The 17274-nt window shown below is 44.2% G+C and overlaps 1 protein-coding gene and 1 non-coding gene across 3 annotated transcripts in view; both read left to right on the forward strand.

The window, feature by feature from the left end:
- ITPK1 (inositol-tetrakisphosphate 1-kinase) overlaps positions 1-17274 on the forward strand; it is a 188814-nt gene that overhangs the window by 57340 nt on the left and 114200 nt on the right. The gene's annotated exons all lie outside the window — the stretch shown is intronic.
- TRNAV-AAC (transfer RNA valine (anticodon AAC)) lies at positions 15146-15220 on the forward strand. The gene has a single exon. It is a non-coding gene; the product is annotated as a tRNA-Val (tRNA).

A 17274-nucleotide genomic window follows, 5' to 3' on the forward strand; every position in this document is an offset into this window, starting at 1 on the left:
AAGCGTCAAGTGTCAAAGCATTAAAACTGAAAAACTACCTACAAAACCTCACAAATGGCTTTCATAGGAGCCAAGCAGACTAGAGAAACCATCAAGAGATTACAAAGGTACTCTTCTAAGACGTTTGAGCTGATGGCCCCTACAAAATGGCAGAATAGATGAAGGGATTCCTAACTTTTTCTGAAAGGCTGTTTTGTAGGGTTAGAACAGCTACAGTGATAACTCCTGAGTGGGCAGCAACAGAACCCACCCTCTCGGGGTTTGAGATAACCATTAAGTGCTCCTGTGCTGAGCAAAGTTGCCCCATGGGCTCATATCGGCAGAGCCAGTCCTTCAGGAATGGGGAACCCAGGTAGGGCTTTAAAGGTAAACACCAGCATCTTGAATTGAGCTTGGAAACGAATTGGTAGCCAGTACAAAGTTCACAAGGTAGGTGTGAGCAGGGCTTTTTTTGAGTAGGAATGCAGATCCAGCTGTCTTGATGTCTCTTGCCTTAAAAACAAGTCTAGCTTGCACATAATCCTAAAAGAGCTAGACTTTTGGCTGCCAGTCAGTTTTTGGATCTCCTGGCTATACTACATACAATGCCATACAACAACAACTTGGTGGCACCACTGCAAGTTTGCCATTCCTCTTGAACAATAAAATATAAAATCTTGAATGCAGAGCCACAGCTCCTAGTTCTGCCCCCTTTTAGTTTTGGGTTGGTGTTGCTGTTTATCAAACATACCAGGAATAGATTTTTTAAGGGACATGTTGAACATATTGTGGGGAGAAGGTGCATATGTTCAAACTATAACTTTCAACTTAATCTTGCCAAGATAGAGGTTCTCTGGGTTAGTAGAAACGCAGGCCAGGGACTTCAGATCTCTCCTGTCTTGAATGGGCTATACTTCCTTTGAGAAGCCATGTTCTTAGCTTGAGAGTGGTGCTTGAAAACAGTCACTTTAAAAACCAGATGGCTGCAGTGGCTTGGAGTGCTTTTTCTGATGTGTCACCTGGGTCACTTTCTGATTCACTCAGATCAAGCCACAGTGATTGATGCTTTTGTTATATCCAGACTGGACTACTACAGGGTCCTGTACCTTGGGGCTACCCTTGAAGAGTTTTTGGAAGCTGCAGATAGTGTAGAACACTGTGGCTAAACTGCTGATCAGGGCTAGCTGTTGGGATCATGTGACCCCAATACTACAGCAATTACGTTGACTACTGCTCCACACACCCAAACCTAATTCAAGGTGTTGGTTTTTACTTTTAAAGCCCTACATGGCTTAGGACAGAGCTATCTAAAGGACCATCTTCTCCCATATGTTCTTGCCTGGGAATTAAGATGGCAAGAAGAGGCCTTCCCAACTGTCCCATTAATCAGAGACGTTTGTCTCCTAGGCACACGAGAGGGCCTTTTTAGTGGCAGCCCCACAATTATGGAAGAGCCTCACTTTAGATCTTTAGGAGGCAGTTGAAGATGGTTTTATTTAGGACTTCATTTGATTAATTTACTGGCAATCCTAACTTGATTAATTTTTTTTTATGTATTCTATGTATTTCATCTGCATTGCAAACCACCTTGAGTTCCACAAGGGAGAAGGGCAGCCAAAAATGTTTTAAATAAACTTTACAGTGATAGGTTTTAAAGGAATAATAGGAATTAGAGGGAATTTCTAAGGATTTATTCGACATGGAGATGCAGAAGATATGGTGTGGGATTTTATTTTGGGAGTAATTTAAACCAGTATGATGTAGTGGGTTAGAGTTAGGGACTAGGACTTGGGAGACACGGGTTCCGATCCTTACCGACCCATAAACCTCATTCAGTGGTTTGGGGCTGATTGCCATCTCTCAGTGCCTATCAACCTCACAGGGTTGTGATGATAAAAGGAAGTAATGGAGTTTCTCCAGGCTCCTTTGGAGGAAGGGATGTATTAAAATGTGGTAGAAGAAAACAGCAGTAAGCTTTACTTGTATAAAAAAAGTATACAGCATTTATATACTGTATTTCTATTAAAATTATCTACAGGCAACTTAAAACACACAGCAACAGCACAAAGGATAAATTCAGTGCAGGTAGGAATTAAAGGCCTTTTCAGCTGACAGTGAAAAACAGACTCCTTTTACACAAGCCAAACTAAGAAGGGAAGATTTTTATCATGCAGGTGCTGCTAGGATCTGCACACAAGGAGAACCCTTTCTTATTTCTTGGCTGATGACTTCAAATAACACAGTTCACACAGTTCGAGCACAGTTTGGTCTAGCATGGCAAGCATCCCAAATTAACTTGCTTGCCTTGTGAATTGTTCCACCTCTGACCTTGCTTTAACTAGCAATCCCCTGGGCAGTGTCCCATCCCTGATGCCCTCTGAGTGTACCACCCTCAGCTTTGTAGTGCACTTTTGTGTGGTCAATTAAACTCAACGTCTACTGTTTTTAAAAGCATAGCAGGCCTGTAGCATGAAAATAATTGGTTGCTGCTAGCGCTGTGCCAGCTCTCTGCCGGGCTGCATATTTGCCCATTGGCTTGTATTAAAGATTTCTTCTTCTCATGGCAAAGTAAGTCCCATAAATCTCACTAAGCTTCTGACATGAAATCACCGGTAGCACTTGAGGATGTCACTTCTGTGCTGCCGAACCATTCTGCATGCAATGGGAAAAGAAAAGAAAAATGCTGAAGGTAAAAAACCTGCACATTTTTTTTTAAAAAAGATCTAATTGGATCTCTTCACACCAGGGACTCCTGCAGACTCCTCCTGCTGTACCTTATGTGCTGTGTTAGTTTCTCTGACTGCAAGGAGGAGAGATTGTTCTGGAGTGCAGTACACCAGACAAGGATGAATTGGTAGGAGGTATATTTGTGCTCAACTGCAGGGATGCTTTGATCTGTTTTTCCAGGGAGGTGTCCTACTGTGAGCTGAGCAAAGCTTAGCAGAAGCCTGCTTGTATTACTGATGACAACCAAACAACTTGTAATGGAAGTACACAATATCTTTGTGTGTGTGTGTGTGTGTTTTTTTCTTTTTCTCTTTTATGTGAGTCAGAAACAGGGCTCTGAGCTCCCTGTTCACCTCCAGGATTGCCACTCAGTTGCAGAATATATGCTATCACATCCAAAGCCCTTCACGGTCTTGGCCTCTCTTATTTGCAGGAGTGCCTGTCTGCTTATGCTCCACCATGGCCACTTTGCTCATGGCAGCAGGTGCATCTCTGGGTGCCAACCTGAAAATGGGCAAAATCAGCAACTGCCCATGCTGTGTGGTGGCTCCCAGTTGCCTGGCTTTTCAGCAGACTTTGCAAAACTGAACTATTCTAAAGGGCTTTCCCGTATATGTAATAGAATTGCACTGTACAAAATGGTTCACAAGCTTGTTTGGATAAATGGTTGAGACTGCAGTCTGTACTGCTACATATCGCTCATGGTAAGTAGGGCCCTAGTATGTAATTTCTGAACTGCTTCATGTGCCATGTGCTTATGCTGTGCTTCAGTTTTTCTGGTTGGTTCCAGACTTCTGAAGTTCTAATGCAATGGTTATCGAAGGTCCCTTTTTATTGATTGTACTGACTCGCTCTGTATAATTCACCTCAAGTCCCCACGAGAACAGTAGACGATAAATAGTGTAAATTTAAAAAATTAAGAACCCTGAGATTGTGGGAGGAAAGAAGGTACATTATTCTTGTAGGGCTCAACTATAATCTTGTTCCCCGCACCCACTTGTGTGTCTGGGCATATCTTCAGGGATCTGCTTGGCATGCAGAAGGTTTCAGGTTCAATCCCCGGCATCTCCACTTAAAAGGATCAGGTAGGAGGAAACCGCTGAACAACTGCTGCTGGTCCGAGTAGACAATACTGACTTTGATGGACCTGATTGAGTAGACAATACTGATTGAGGAGACAATACTGACTTTGATGGACCTGATTGAGTATAAGGCAGCTTCATGCATTCGCATGTGTTGCCACATCTGGACCCCAACCCCCGGCCTTGTATGTCATTCTTGCTCAGATTCAGACAGAAAGAAAAGTCTGAATTAAACTGTGGGAGTCTCACATTTCCTGGCATGTATGCTTGCACGCTTGGGAAAAATCATTTTGTGAAAGGGATTGTACCCTAAGTTTCTTGTCTAGTGTGTACTCAAGCTTAAAGCTAAGAATGGGGTGCCTGAGCCTCCACTGTGATCCCCTATTCCAATGCAGTGATAGAATCTGATTGATATCTGTAGTACTGTTCTGCAGTAGGTTGGAAATGCCCTTCAGGTGACTCACCCAATTGACTGGAGCCCTTGGATCACTAACTGGCTTTCCTCAGACTATGGAAAACTGAATTATTCAAGAGGGACCTTTGCACAAGAAATAGGGTTGCACTGTAACACAAGTGGTTTAAAACGAAGCCTTGGGTAAAGAGTTAGGAACTGTAGACAATACTACAGTGAATAATTAGCACTATCTTTTGCTGCAGGTAGTTCCAGCTATGGAATTTTTGTATTCGTTTAATGTGTTGTGTTAATACTTACAATTTTCCTTACCTCTGGTTGCATCCACATTTCTATAAGTCAAATCCAATTGCACTGTCAATTGGATGTTCTATGCTGTTGATAGCAGTGACTTATTCTGGGTGATTCTGCCTTGAGTCCCAGTGAGAAAGGCAGACTATAAATAACATCAATAAATACAGTGTCGTCAAGACACCCTCTTTGCAACAGAGTTCTGACAGTGCTTCTTGTCCACTGACTGTGAAGATCACTTAAGAAAATCATTCTTGTCAAAATGGGATTCTGATCAGCAGGGCCTTTTTTTTTGTAGCAGGAACTTCTTTGCATATTTGGCCACACACCCCTGATGTAGCCAATCCTCCAAGAACTTACAGGGCTCTTAGTACAGGGCCTACTGTAAGCTCCAGGAGGATTGGCTACATCAGAGGGATGTGGCCTAATATCAGGGCCAGATCTAGGGGAGGCAGAGGGGGGGTGCTTGCCCTGGGCTCCGACTAAGGGGGGGCACCAAATTGGGTATGGAGTCCATTGTATTCTGTGGGACCATAAGATAGAATAGCCCATAAGGGGGCGTCATTTTTTAATTCCCCCCCAAAAAACATGTAGATCCGTTCACGCCTAATATGCAAAGGAGTTCCTGTTACCAACCCCCCTCCCCCCACTGATTAGTAATGTGACCAGGGGAGCTTGGGCTCTGAAAATTTCATGCCATAAAAATTTTGTTGGTCTTTGAGATGCTACTAGACTCAAATCTAGCTGATCTTTAAAAGAAAAGCTACTGCTTTCTTTTTTCTTGTTCTTGGTTAACTTTTTAACATGGTATCTGTAAATCTCCTGCATTGTGCAAGATTTTGGGGTACCTTTAAGCTGTGTGTTTCTGTGTTTTCACTCTGGATCATATTAGGCTATTTCTAAACATTTACTGTGTTTCAGTCTCCTCGCTGCTACCTCCTCATGCCACATCCTGCTCATTCCTAAAGATCTGTAAACTTTCGGGGAGAGAGACAGGAGGCTGAAGGGGGAAAGGAGAGGGGGAGCCATTCTGAGACCATTTTTTAGCCCACATGCCCTTTTAAACTAATCATATTGTATAAGTGACACTAGGATATTGTATTGTTGATATGACTTTGACATATTCTTAATTACATCTGTAAAGAGCAAGCCAGACTATTTTAAACAGCTGGATTCATCAGAAAGCTTTTGAAAAAGAACTGAGTTTATCTTCAGTTGAAGTAAAAATACTGATGGAAATTAATTTCCATTCATTGTTGCCAGGGAATAGATGTTGTCTTGAAATGCTGAGAAGTTTATTTTGCCTAAAACATTGATTGAGTAAGCACGGAACAGCAGAATATATCTAAGGAAAGGAAGCTTAAAAAGTATATATACATGGAATCTCGATTGGAACCCCTCCAAGGCAAACCGGGATTGATTGATGTTGGAGAACTTGTTCCCTGAAACTGAGAGAAAACTGTTTACTAAGAGGTTGGCATCCATATGAAAATAAGCTGGCACATTTTACTTGAGTACTACATGCAATGCTAACCTTGTTGCCTTTTGGATCAAGGGTGGTGTACATGCTTGAGTGGAGACTATGTAACATTTTCCCATGCACTTCTCTTTGGTCCCAAAAGCTAGTTTTCCCCAGACTCCTGTTGATTAATAGCTGTGTGTGGGGGGGGGGAGGGGCTGTTGCAATGAGCAAAATCACCCCTTCCATCATCAGAGTTGGTGCTAACAGAACAGAGAAAGGGGGCAATTTTGTCCCTTTCTCACTCCCACTTCCTGGCCCAAAAATTATTAGATCCAAGGACATTGGAATCACCTTTCTTGGGGGTTGGAAGGGCTTGCTGTTGAGGGTGGGGGGTCATGGCAAAAATCTACTCTTTCTGTTCTGATAGGTAGTTGGATCCAACCCAGTGGTGATTAGAATTATTTGCACAAAATCTCTGGTTCAGCATTTCTTGACGCAAAATTATGGTTGACTGGCTGCATTAGTGCATTGATTCAACCACATGCAACTCAGGGCTTAGTTCTGTTCAGGCCTTAGTTCTGCCCCCCTCCCCCAACAATCCCTTCAAACCCACAAGAAAGGTGATTCCCAGAAGATAGAAGATCCTCCTTAACACTTTCATATGAACCTAATTCCAGTACAAGAGGAAACAATGAAAACAATTTCTGAGAAGTCCTTTGCTGCTGAAGTTCTGTCCATTATAAGCTGCTTCAGGAGTTTTTAAGAACTTCAGTAGCCAGGGAGAAGGGGCAGGAGCTGGATTGAAGCTGTTAAGTGTTCGTATTGGTTGGGTAAGTTTTTACAGGAACAGGTGACCATTTTTCTATGCAAGTTAACACGTTACATGTTCCTAAAAGTGAGCAGATAAAAACAAGGTAAATGTAATTATTCTGCAAAATGGGACAATTGTCTTGAGGACTAGGATAAATGATGCGGTGGTTCAGATGGTTGTAGCAATTGATATTAATTTTACCAGAGTTCTGTAAATGTCTCTAATAGTGCAAGATTCACATGCTATTAAGTGAATTTTCAGTTCAAGAACAAATGGCTTGCTAGCACATTCTGTGTAAGCAGTTCTTGAGATATTCTCTTCTTTAGCCAAAGAAGTCATTTATTTCAGAAGCTAGTAGAGAGATTATAGTTTCTTCAGCTTGATCCCCTCCTTCCCATGTGAGGTTCACCAAATGCAAACTAGTTATTTACAGTGTTTTGATAGACTAGATAGAAGAGATGCCATTCAGTTTGAGGTTTGAGTGAACTGGACACGGGAAATAGAAAGACTGTTAGCCACAAATAAAGGAAAACTTTTAAAACTTGTTGATTACAGCACTGAGTCTGATGGCCTTAGAGGCATTAGAAAATATTTTATCTCTGTGAAGTCATTACAGAAGAGGATTAATATTACTAGTCTTACCACTCGGAAGGTTTGCTGTCCAGAGTCCAAGGTTTCACCCCAGACTACAGATTCAGTCAACATCCTCCTGACCGTGGGTGAGCCTGTCACCGCTGGCCATGCAGCAACAAAATGTTGACCACCATACATTCCTCCAGCATGGAACCCGTACTTGGTGTCCTGGCCCAATCTCAGACACCCCATAATGACCTGTTGACACCGCTGTCGATAGAGATAGAGGCGTGGGAATTCCACCAGCCCCAGCCCCTGTTAGAGCCAACTTCCAGGTTAGTCATAGTATTAAAGAATCATGGGGATTGGTGGAGGGGAGAAGGTGAGTGTGGGGATAGAAATTTAGTGTTCGGTACATGCATACACTGGGGAGGAAGAGCCTATAGCCAGAGATGCCAGAGGTACACAGAGAGCAAAGAAAGACTTAGGTGGCAGCTGCAAGGGATTACAGGTAGCATTAACCTCCATGCAGCCGAGGTCTGAGGTGTTGTATACCGACAATAAAGCACATCCTAGAGCCTCCAACGCCGCCCTCCACCGAACTAGGACCCTCAGGACCTGACAGTTGCCTTGTGAGATGAAATTCTAGCTAACAGAAAAAGCAAACAATTTCCTGGCAAAGTTTGTCTGCCAATATGTTGCATTTTGAAATTAGTAATTTTGCTTTACTTTGAACTGTGCCCATCCCTTTAAAGCATTTTGCAGTTTTGTATTAATTTTTTAATTTGGTTGTGCCTTTTCTGGGACTCTGAAAATGTCTGCTTACTCACATTGCTCTGTCACTTATCCTCAGAGATTTTACATAGCCATTTGGCTATGTAGCGCTGTGATATTATCCTAATTGGGTGGGATTAGTTTCACCTGTGACTTAATCTAGGAACGAGGAAGTCGTTGGGTGGTTACTGCTTTAGCAGCAATTAAGAAACATTGACAGTGATCTTCACTATCATGGGGTGTGTGTGTGTGGAATCTACCCCACAGAAATAGTTAGCTACTAATAAAAAAATCTGGAGCAATTTCGCAGTAGACCTTTAATCCTGGTTTATCTCTGTCCCCAGGCTGACATTCTACACTAAAATCATAGAGTCATAGAGTTGGTTTATCTGATTCTATGATTTTAGTGCAGAATGCTAGTTTGGGGACAGGGCTAAATCAGGATTAAAGGTCTAGTGCAAAATTGGTCTGAACTGGAGAATCTTTGGTACCATTCCCTTTTGAATCACGTTTGACTTGTTTTTGCATGCATATTCTTCTGGTTTGTAACAAGCCTATTTTTAAGATAATTTGAGAATGAACTGCTGTTTGGTCATGATTGATTTAGTTTGTTTGTTTGCTTGTTTCATTTACACGCCTTTCTCTCCAGTGGAAACCTAAACTGGCTTACATTACATCCTTCCCTCTTTCTCCATTGCATTCTCACAACAACCCTTTTGAAGTCGATTCAGGTATTGGTCCGAAGCAATTGAACAAAGTTTGTGTCCAGTGACACCTTAAAGACCAGCAAAGTTTAATTCTGAGTGTAAGCTTTCCTGTGCATGCACTGACCCACAGTCATCCAGGAAGCTTCCATCAAAAAGTGGAGATACAAACCTGGGGTCTCCCAGATCCTAGAACGATTCTCTAACAACTACAATGTGTTGGCTGTTGTCATCATGGTTTTATCCTGGTTTAGAACCTTGGTTTGTAAATAAAAAATAAATTACAATTTCTTTAGAGTGTCAACTTTGGATGTTGCATTAAAGTAATCCTATAACACGAGAGTCCGCAACCCCCAGCCATGGCTTGTTAGCAACCGGGCCATGAAGCAAAGCAGAGGTGTTGCCCTTTTGCACCGCCCCTTTTGCCAGACCGGGACCTGAGCAGATGAAAGAGGCAGTGCAGCCTTGCTCCGAAGCACCACCTCTTTCATCCGCCCAGGTCCCTGGTGGGTGGAAGGGGCAGCATGGCAGCAACCTTCACCTACCCCTCATTTAAAGACCCCCATGGGGGGCAGGAATGGGGCATGGGTGGGGAGTAGCAGAAATTCCAGCACCCCCCCACACACACACACACCGGTCCATGGAAAAAATTTCTTCCACAAAACCTGTCCCTGGTGCCAAAAATGTTGGGAGCCACTGCCATAATAGACTTAAGCAGCCTTCAGAAGGGAGCGTGCAAGCAGCCTTGTTCTTGTCATTAATGAACATGTGTTTTTGAGAGCCGGATACAATTTTAGTGATCATTTTCAAAGATGCATCCTTATTTTGAGTGGCTGAGCTTGAAAAGAGCACAAGTGAAGTAGTCATTGCTGTGTAGTTATTTATTTTGAATTTTATGTCACCCCATCTATTTCTGAAGAGCCATCAGGGCTCTTACAGCAAATCACATAAACATAGCAATAAATAAACCAAAATAATGCCTCCTAAAACAGATTGCTGAGAATGACATCCTAATAAAACCAAAACTGGATCCTTCTTTCAGCCAGGCTTACAGTCTATTCTCCTCCCTGTCCCTTCAATACTTGCTGAAAAAAATAAAGTCTTTATGGTTTCTCTAAAAGCTAAAATAAGAGCTTGCCTGACACAGGCCTCTCTAGAGAGCACATTTATTTCATAACAAGGGCATTGCAGCTGAGAAGGGCCGCTCCTTGACCCCATCAATCCAGATAAAGATGACGTTTGGAGCAAGACCTTGGGCAAAATACATCATTGGGGTGCAGACTGTTATTGGCATTTCTGACTGTTTTTTTTGTGTGTGTGTCTGTGAGGGGATGGGCCCTTGCTCATTCAATGTAAGCATGGTGAAAAAGCGGTGTGGCGGTGGCAAAAAAACCCTAATCTACCATATGAAGCACGCAGAAACAACAATGTATGTGTATGATGCATGCAGTCAAACTTGAACATGTATAGAGAGAACCCAGTAGCATTTTGCAAAGTAACATCAGGAAAAGATGATCTACTCAGGGAAATCATTCGCTTCCTGGCATCAGGAAGACATGATCCACTCTTCCTGATTCCAGGAAGCAAATGATTTCCCTCCTCTGCTCATGTCAGCTTCCATGCTGCCCATTGTGAGGTTTCATATAAGAACATAAGAGAAGCCATGTTAGATCAGGCCAATGGCCCATCCAGTCCAACATTCTGTGTCACACAGCGGCCAAATATATATATATATATATATATATATATATATATATATATATATATATATATATATATATATATATATATATACACACACACACACACACACACACTGTGGCTAATAGCCACTGATGGACCTCTGCTCCATATTTTTATCTAACCCCTTCTTGAAGGTGGCTATGCTTGTGGACTCCACCACCTCCTGTGGCAGTGAATTCCACATGTTAATCACCCTTTGGGTGAAGAAGTACTTCCTTTTATCCGTTTTAACCTGTCTGCTCAGCAATTTCATCGAATGCCCACGAGTTCTTGTATTGTGAGAAAGGGAGAAAAGTACTTCTTTCTCTACTTTCTCCATCCCATGCATTATCTTGTAAACTTCTATCATGTCACCCCTCAGTCGACGTTTCTCCAAGCTAAAGAGCCCTAAGCGTTTCAACCTTTCTTCATAGGGAAGGTGTTCCAGCCCTTTAATCATTTTAGTTGCCCTTTTCTGAACTTTCTCCAATGCTATAATATCCTTTTTGAGGTGCGGCGACCAGAACTGCACACAGTACTCCAAATGAGACCGCACCATCGATTTATACAGGGGCATTATGATACTGGCTGATTTGTTTTCAATTCCCTTCCTAATAATTCCCAGCATGGCGTTGGCCTTTTTTATTGCAAACGCACACTGTCTTGACATTTTCAGTGAATTATCTACCATGACCCCAAGATCTCTCTCTTGGTCTGTCTCTGCCAGTTCACACCCCATCAACTTGTATTTGTAGCTGGGATTCTTGGCCCCAATGTGCATTACTTTGCACTTGGCCACATTGAACCGCATCTGCCACGTTGACGCCCACTCACCCAGCCTCAACAGATCCCTTTGGAGTTCCTCACAATCCTCTCTGGTTCTCACCACCCTGAACAATTTAGTGTCATTCGCAAATTTGGCCACTTCACTGCTCACTCCCAACTCTAAATCATTTATGAACAAGTTAAAGAGGATGGGACCCAGTACCGAGCCCTGCGGCACCCCACTGCTTACCGTCCTCCACTGCGAAGACTGCCCATTTATACTCACTCTCTGCTTCCTATTACTCAGCCAGTTTTTGATCCACAAGAGGACCTGTCCTTTTACTCCATGACTCTCAAGCTTTCTAAGGAGCCTTTGATGAGGAACTTTATCAAAAGCTTTCTGGAAGTCAAGGTAAACAACATCTATCGGGTCTCCTTTGTCCACATGTTTGTTCACCCCCTCAAAGAAATGTAACAGGTTAGTGAGGCAAGATCTTCCCTTGCAGAACCCATGCTGAGTCTTCCTCAATAACCCGTGTTCATCAATGTGCCTACTCATTCTGTCCTTGATAATGGTTTCTACCAACTTTCCCGGTATTGAAGTCAGACTGACTGGCCTGTAATTTCCCGGATCTCCTCTGGAACCCTTTTTAAAGATGGGGGTGACATTTGCTACCTTCCAGTCCTCAGGAACGGAGGCAGATTTCAATGAAAGATTACAGATTTTTGTTAGAAGATCCACAAGTTCAACTTTGAGTTCTTTCAGAACTCTCGGATGTATGCCATCCGGACCCGGTGACTTATTAGTTTTTAATTTGTCTATCAGTTGTAGGACCTCCTCTTTTGTCACCTCAATCTGACTCAGGTCTTTCAACACCCCTTCCAATATTAGTGGTTCTGGGGCGGGCAAACACTTCTCATCTTCCACGGTGAAGACGGAGGCAAAAAATGCATTCAGCTTCTCAGCCATTTCCCCATCCTCCTTCAGTAATCCTTTTACCCCATGGTCATCCAAGGGCCCCACTGCTTCCCTGGCTGGTTTCCTACTTCTAATATATTTGAAGAAATTTTTATTGTTGGTCTTTATGTTTTTTGCAATATGCTCCTCATAGTCCCTTTTTGCCTGCCTGATCACAGTCTTGCATTTGATTTGCCACTGCCTGTGTTCCCTTTTATTAATCTCACTTGGACTGGTTTTCCACCGCTTAAAGGAGTCCTTCTTACCTTTTACAGCTTCCATTACTTTGTTTGTTAACCATGCTGGCCTCTTCTTATACCTGTTTGTGCCTTTCCTAACTTGTGGTATGTATTTTATCTGAGCTTCTAGGATTATAGTTTTAAATAGTCTCCAAGCTTCCCCAAGGGTTTTGACCGTATTTACCTTTCCTTTCAGTTTCCTCCTCACATGCCTCCTCATCTCAGAGAATTTACCCCTTTTAAAGTTAAATGTGGTTGTGGCGGTCTTTTTGGGCAACTCCCTATTTATACAAATGGTGAAATCAATAACATTATGGTCACTGTTCCCAAGCGGCGCAATCACTTTTACGTCTCTCACCAAGTCTTGGGCATTACTTAGGACCAGATCCAGGATCGCCCCACCCCTGGTAGGTTCTGAGACCATCTGCTCCATAGCACAGTCATTGAGAGCATCAAGAAACTCAATCTCTTTCTCTCGACCAGAACACATATTGACCCAATCAATCTGCGGGTAGTTAAAATCACCTATTACGACACAGTTTTTACGTTTAGCCGCTATCTTTAATCCCTCCATCATATTATAATCGTCCTCTCTCTTTTGATTTGGTGGGCGATAACAAACTCCCATAGTTAAATTTCCTTTTGGGCCCTCTATTTCAACCCAAAGCATTTCTAAAAGGGAATCTAATTCTCTGACCTCAGTCTTACTGGACCGTATATCCTCTCTGACATACAGAGCCACCCCACCTCCAACCCTTCCCTCCCTATCCTTCCGATATAACTTATATCCAGGAATCACCGTGTCCCACTGATTCTCCTCATTCCACCAAGTTTCTGAAATTCCCACAATGTCTATGTTTTCTCCCAACACTAAACATTCCAATTCACCAATTTTACTTCGGACACTTCTAGCATTTGCATACAAACATTTATAATTTCCCAAGCAAGCTAGGCCCGCCACCTCTCTCCTGCCGCCTCGAGACTCTAGCAGACAGTCCATACTGTTTGTCACCATCACAGTGGACAACTCTGATCCGTTACTCGGTAGAAAAATAGAAGCCAACCCTTCATCTCTTTGAGACGAGTCCTCCCGAACCAGAGACATTCCATCTCCTGTCGGCTTTCCCCCAAGATTTAGTTTAAAAACTGCTCTGCCACCTTTTTGATTTTAAGCGCCAGCAGCCTGGTTCCATCCGGAGACAGGTGGAGACCGTCTCTTTTGTACAGCTCCGGCTTGTTCCAGAAAGCATCCCAGTGCCTAACAAACTTAAACCCTTCCTCCTTACACCATCGTCTCATCCACACATTGAGACTTCTAATTTGCGCCTGTCTCTCCTGCCCTGCACGTGGAACAGGTAGCACTTCCGAGAAGGCCACCTTGGAGGTCCTGGCCTTAAGTCTCCCACCTAGCAGCCTAAATTTCTCCTCCAGGACCTCACGACTGCATTTCCCCACATCGTTGGTGCCAACATGCACCATGACCACAGGCTCCTCCCCAGCACTGTCTATCAGCCTATCTACTACACGCGTAATGTCCGCTACCTTCGCACCAGGCAGGCAAGTCACCATACGGTCAATACGCGGTTTCGCCACCCAGCTGTCTACTTGCCTAAGGATCGAATCACCAACTACCAAGACCCCCCCTCTCTCCCTGCCCAGGGATGGTTCCTTGGCGCGAAAGGATACCCGCTCACCAACCGAAGAAGAGGTCCCTTCTGAGGGCGCATTCCCCTTATCCTCAGCAAGGTGCCCTGTTCCCTCTAGACCCTCACGCTCTCTGGCAGCAACGGGGCTGCCACATTCAGAGTGGGGCTCATCTAATACGCCCCCAAGAGTCTTCCCCAATTGCCTAACTGACCGTCTCTGCTTCTCCAGGGCAGTCACCTCGGCCTCAAGGGTACGAACTCGTTCCCTGAGGACCAGGAGCTCCTTGCATCGAGCACACACCCAAGACTTCTGTCCTGTGGGCAGATAGTCATACATGTGACACTCAGTGCAAAACACTGGAAAGCCCCCACCCCCCTGCTGGCATTCTACCTTCATGATATATATATTAAATATACAGTCCTCTTTAAATGCTGTTGTTTACGTGGCTCCCCTTCTGGAAGGTCAACTTACCTTATTGGGAGAACAAGGAAATCAGGGATCTGGGTTCCTGGTCCTTAGGAAGCCCCCAGGCAAAGAGCCACAGGCCAAGAGCCCTTTAGGCGCAGCTTAAAATGCAAAGAGGGTGGAGCAGACCACTCCTAAGCAATCATCAACAATTACTCTCAATCAATCAATCAATCACTTTCACCTTTAGCCCACTCACCCAATCATCAACAATTACTCTCAATCAATCAATCAATCAATCACTTTCACCTTTAGCCCACTCACCCAAACGTACAGCAGTTCCCCAGCTATCACAACTCAGCCTTTTCAGCAGTCACCCAAGCCTCAGAATGAAGTCTTTCAAAACGCAGAAATTCTTAGCAACTTCTCCAGCTGTCTCAGCTTATCAGAGCTGCTCTGCTCTGTTCTGTTCCTCTCAGGCCTCTCTGAGATGTGCTCAGCCTTTGGCAAGGCGCAGCTTAAAATGCAAAGTAAATATGCACAGTAAATTGACCATCTTACCCTTTAAGTGGAAATGCAATGTGTGTTTTTTGGGGAGGGGCCATGGCTCAGTGGTAGAGCATCTGCTTAACATGCAGAAGGTCCCAGGTTCAATCACTGGCACCTCCAGTTTAAAAAGAATAAGGTGATGTGAAAGACCTACATGGGACCCTGGAAAGCTGTTGTCATTCGGACTAGACAATAGTGATCTGGGAAGACCCAACAATCTGACTTGAATGGGGCAGCTTCAGTTGTTCATGTGAGATGTGATAGAAAATTGGATGGAGGATTCTTTTTGCTTCTCCCTTTTCCCTCCAAACTGGAGAGCCAGTTTGGTGTAGTGGTTAAGTGTGCGGACTCTTATCTGGGAGAACCGGGTTTGATTCCCCACTCCTCCACTTGCACCTGCTAGCATGGCCTTGGGTCAGCCATAGCTCTGGCAGAGGTTGTCCTTGAAAGGGCAGCTGCTGTGAGAGCCGTCTCCAGCCCCACCCACCTCACAGGGTGTCTGTTGTGGGGGAGGAAGGTAAAGGAGATTGTGAGCCGCTCTGAGACTCTTCGGAGTGGAGGGCGGGATATAAATCCAATATCATCTTCTTCTTCTTCTTCTTCTCAGCAAATGACTTCTTCCTTGCCCTGTTGTGTAGCAAGGAAATGGGCCATCAAACTTTATTGACGCACATTAGGTCCTTTAGAAAATGTAACACCATCTGATAATAATCTTGGCACAGAACTGGAGCATTTGAAAGGCTTGGACTATGTAGAAGTGACAGCAGCAATTAGTATAACCACATATCAAGAATGGTACAGAACACTATTGCAAATGAACTGTAGTTGCCAAGACCCTTCCAGATAATCTGGCTTGGACACAATTGTGTGCATTTGTGAGTACTAGCAGGAGGGGCAAGGAAAGGCTCTGATAGAAAACTTCTGGAAGCTGGATTTGCCACGGTTTGCAAAGTAGTCAGCTGGTTTGATTTTTTGTTCAGTCGCACAGTCGAGTCCGACTTTTTGCGACCCCATGGACAAAGTCGCGCCAGACCCTTCTGTCTTCCACCATCCTCTGAAGTTTTCTCAAATTCATATTTGTTACATCAGTAACGCTGTCCAGCCATCTCATCTTTTGCCATCTCCTTCTTCTTTTGCCTTCTGTCTTTCCCTGCATCAGGGTCTTCTCCACCGAGTGTTTCCTTCTCATTTGGTGGCCAAAGTATTTGAGCTTCAGCATCTGACCTTCCAGGGAACAGTAGGGGTTGATTTCTCTTAGGACTGATGGTTTGACTAGGACTGGGGAAATCTACCGTAAGTGGGCCTATTAGGTGGATTGGACACCTGTAAATTTGTTGCAGGGTCGGGTAAGTCAAAGGCTGAGAGCCGCCTTTCTGGCGTTGGCTTCATGGTCAGGAACTCCATTGCCTCCAAACTCAAAAACCTGCCAACAGGTCACTCAGATCGCATCATGTCCATGCGCCTCCCACTTCAAAACAAACAGCATGCAACACTCTTCAGTATGTATGCCCCAACCCTTCAAGCAGATCCTGCAGAAAAGAACAAGTTCTATGCTGATCTACGCAACCTCGTACGGAAGACCCCTACAGCGGAAAAGGTGATCATCCTTGGCGACTTCAATGCCAGAGTAGGTAAAGACTCGGAAGCCTGGAAAGGAGTGCTTGGCAAACACGGCCTTTGCAACTGCAATGATAACGGGCGCCTCCTGCTAGAATTCTGCACGGAGCACCAGCTCACCATCACCAACACTATCTTTCAGCAGAAGAACAGCCTGAAGACAACCTGGATGCACCCACGGTCCAAGCACTGGCACCTTATCGACTACATTCTGGTGCGCCAGAGAGACCTTCGAGATGTCTTACACACCCGAGTAATGCCCAGTGCGGAATGTCATACGGATCATCGTCTTGTACGCTGCAATCTCCGTCTTCACTTTAAACCAACACCCAGGAGAGGAGGTATCCCTCAGAGGAAGCTTCAGGTTGGCAGCCTTCAGTCAGCCGAAGTTAAAGCTGCCTTCCAGGCAAAACTCCAGTCAAGAATTGAGGACCCCAGTTGCCCCACAGACCCTTCTCCAGAAGCACTCTGGGAACACCTAAAAACTACCATCCTGTTGATCTCTGAAGAAGTCCTCGGGTTCTCCACAAGGAAAAACAGGGACTGGTTTGACGAGA

Source organism: Heteronotia binoei, chromosome 21, assembly GCF_032191835.1.
Source record: "Heteronotia binoei isolate CCM8104 ecotype False Entrance Well chromosome 21, APGP_CSIRO_Hbin_v1, whole genome shotgun sequence".
NCBI classification, from domain to species: domain Eukaryota; kingdom Metazoa; phylum Chordata; class Lepidosauria; order Squamata; family Gekkonidae; genus Heteronotia; species Heteronotia binoei.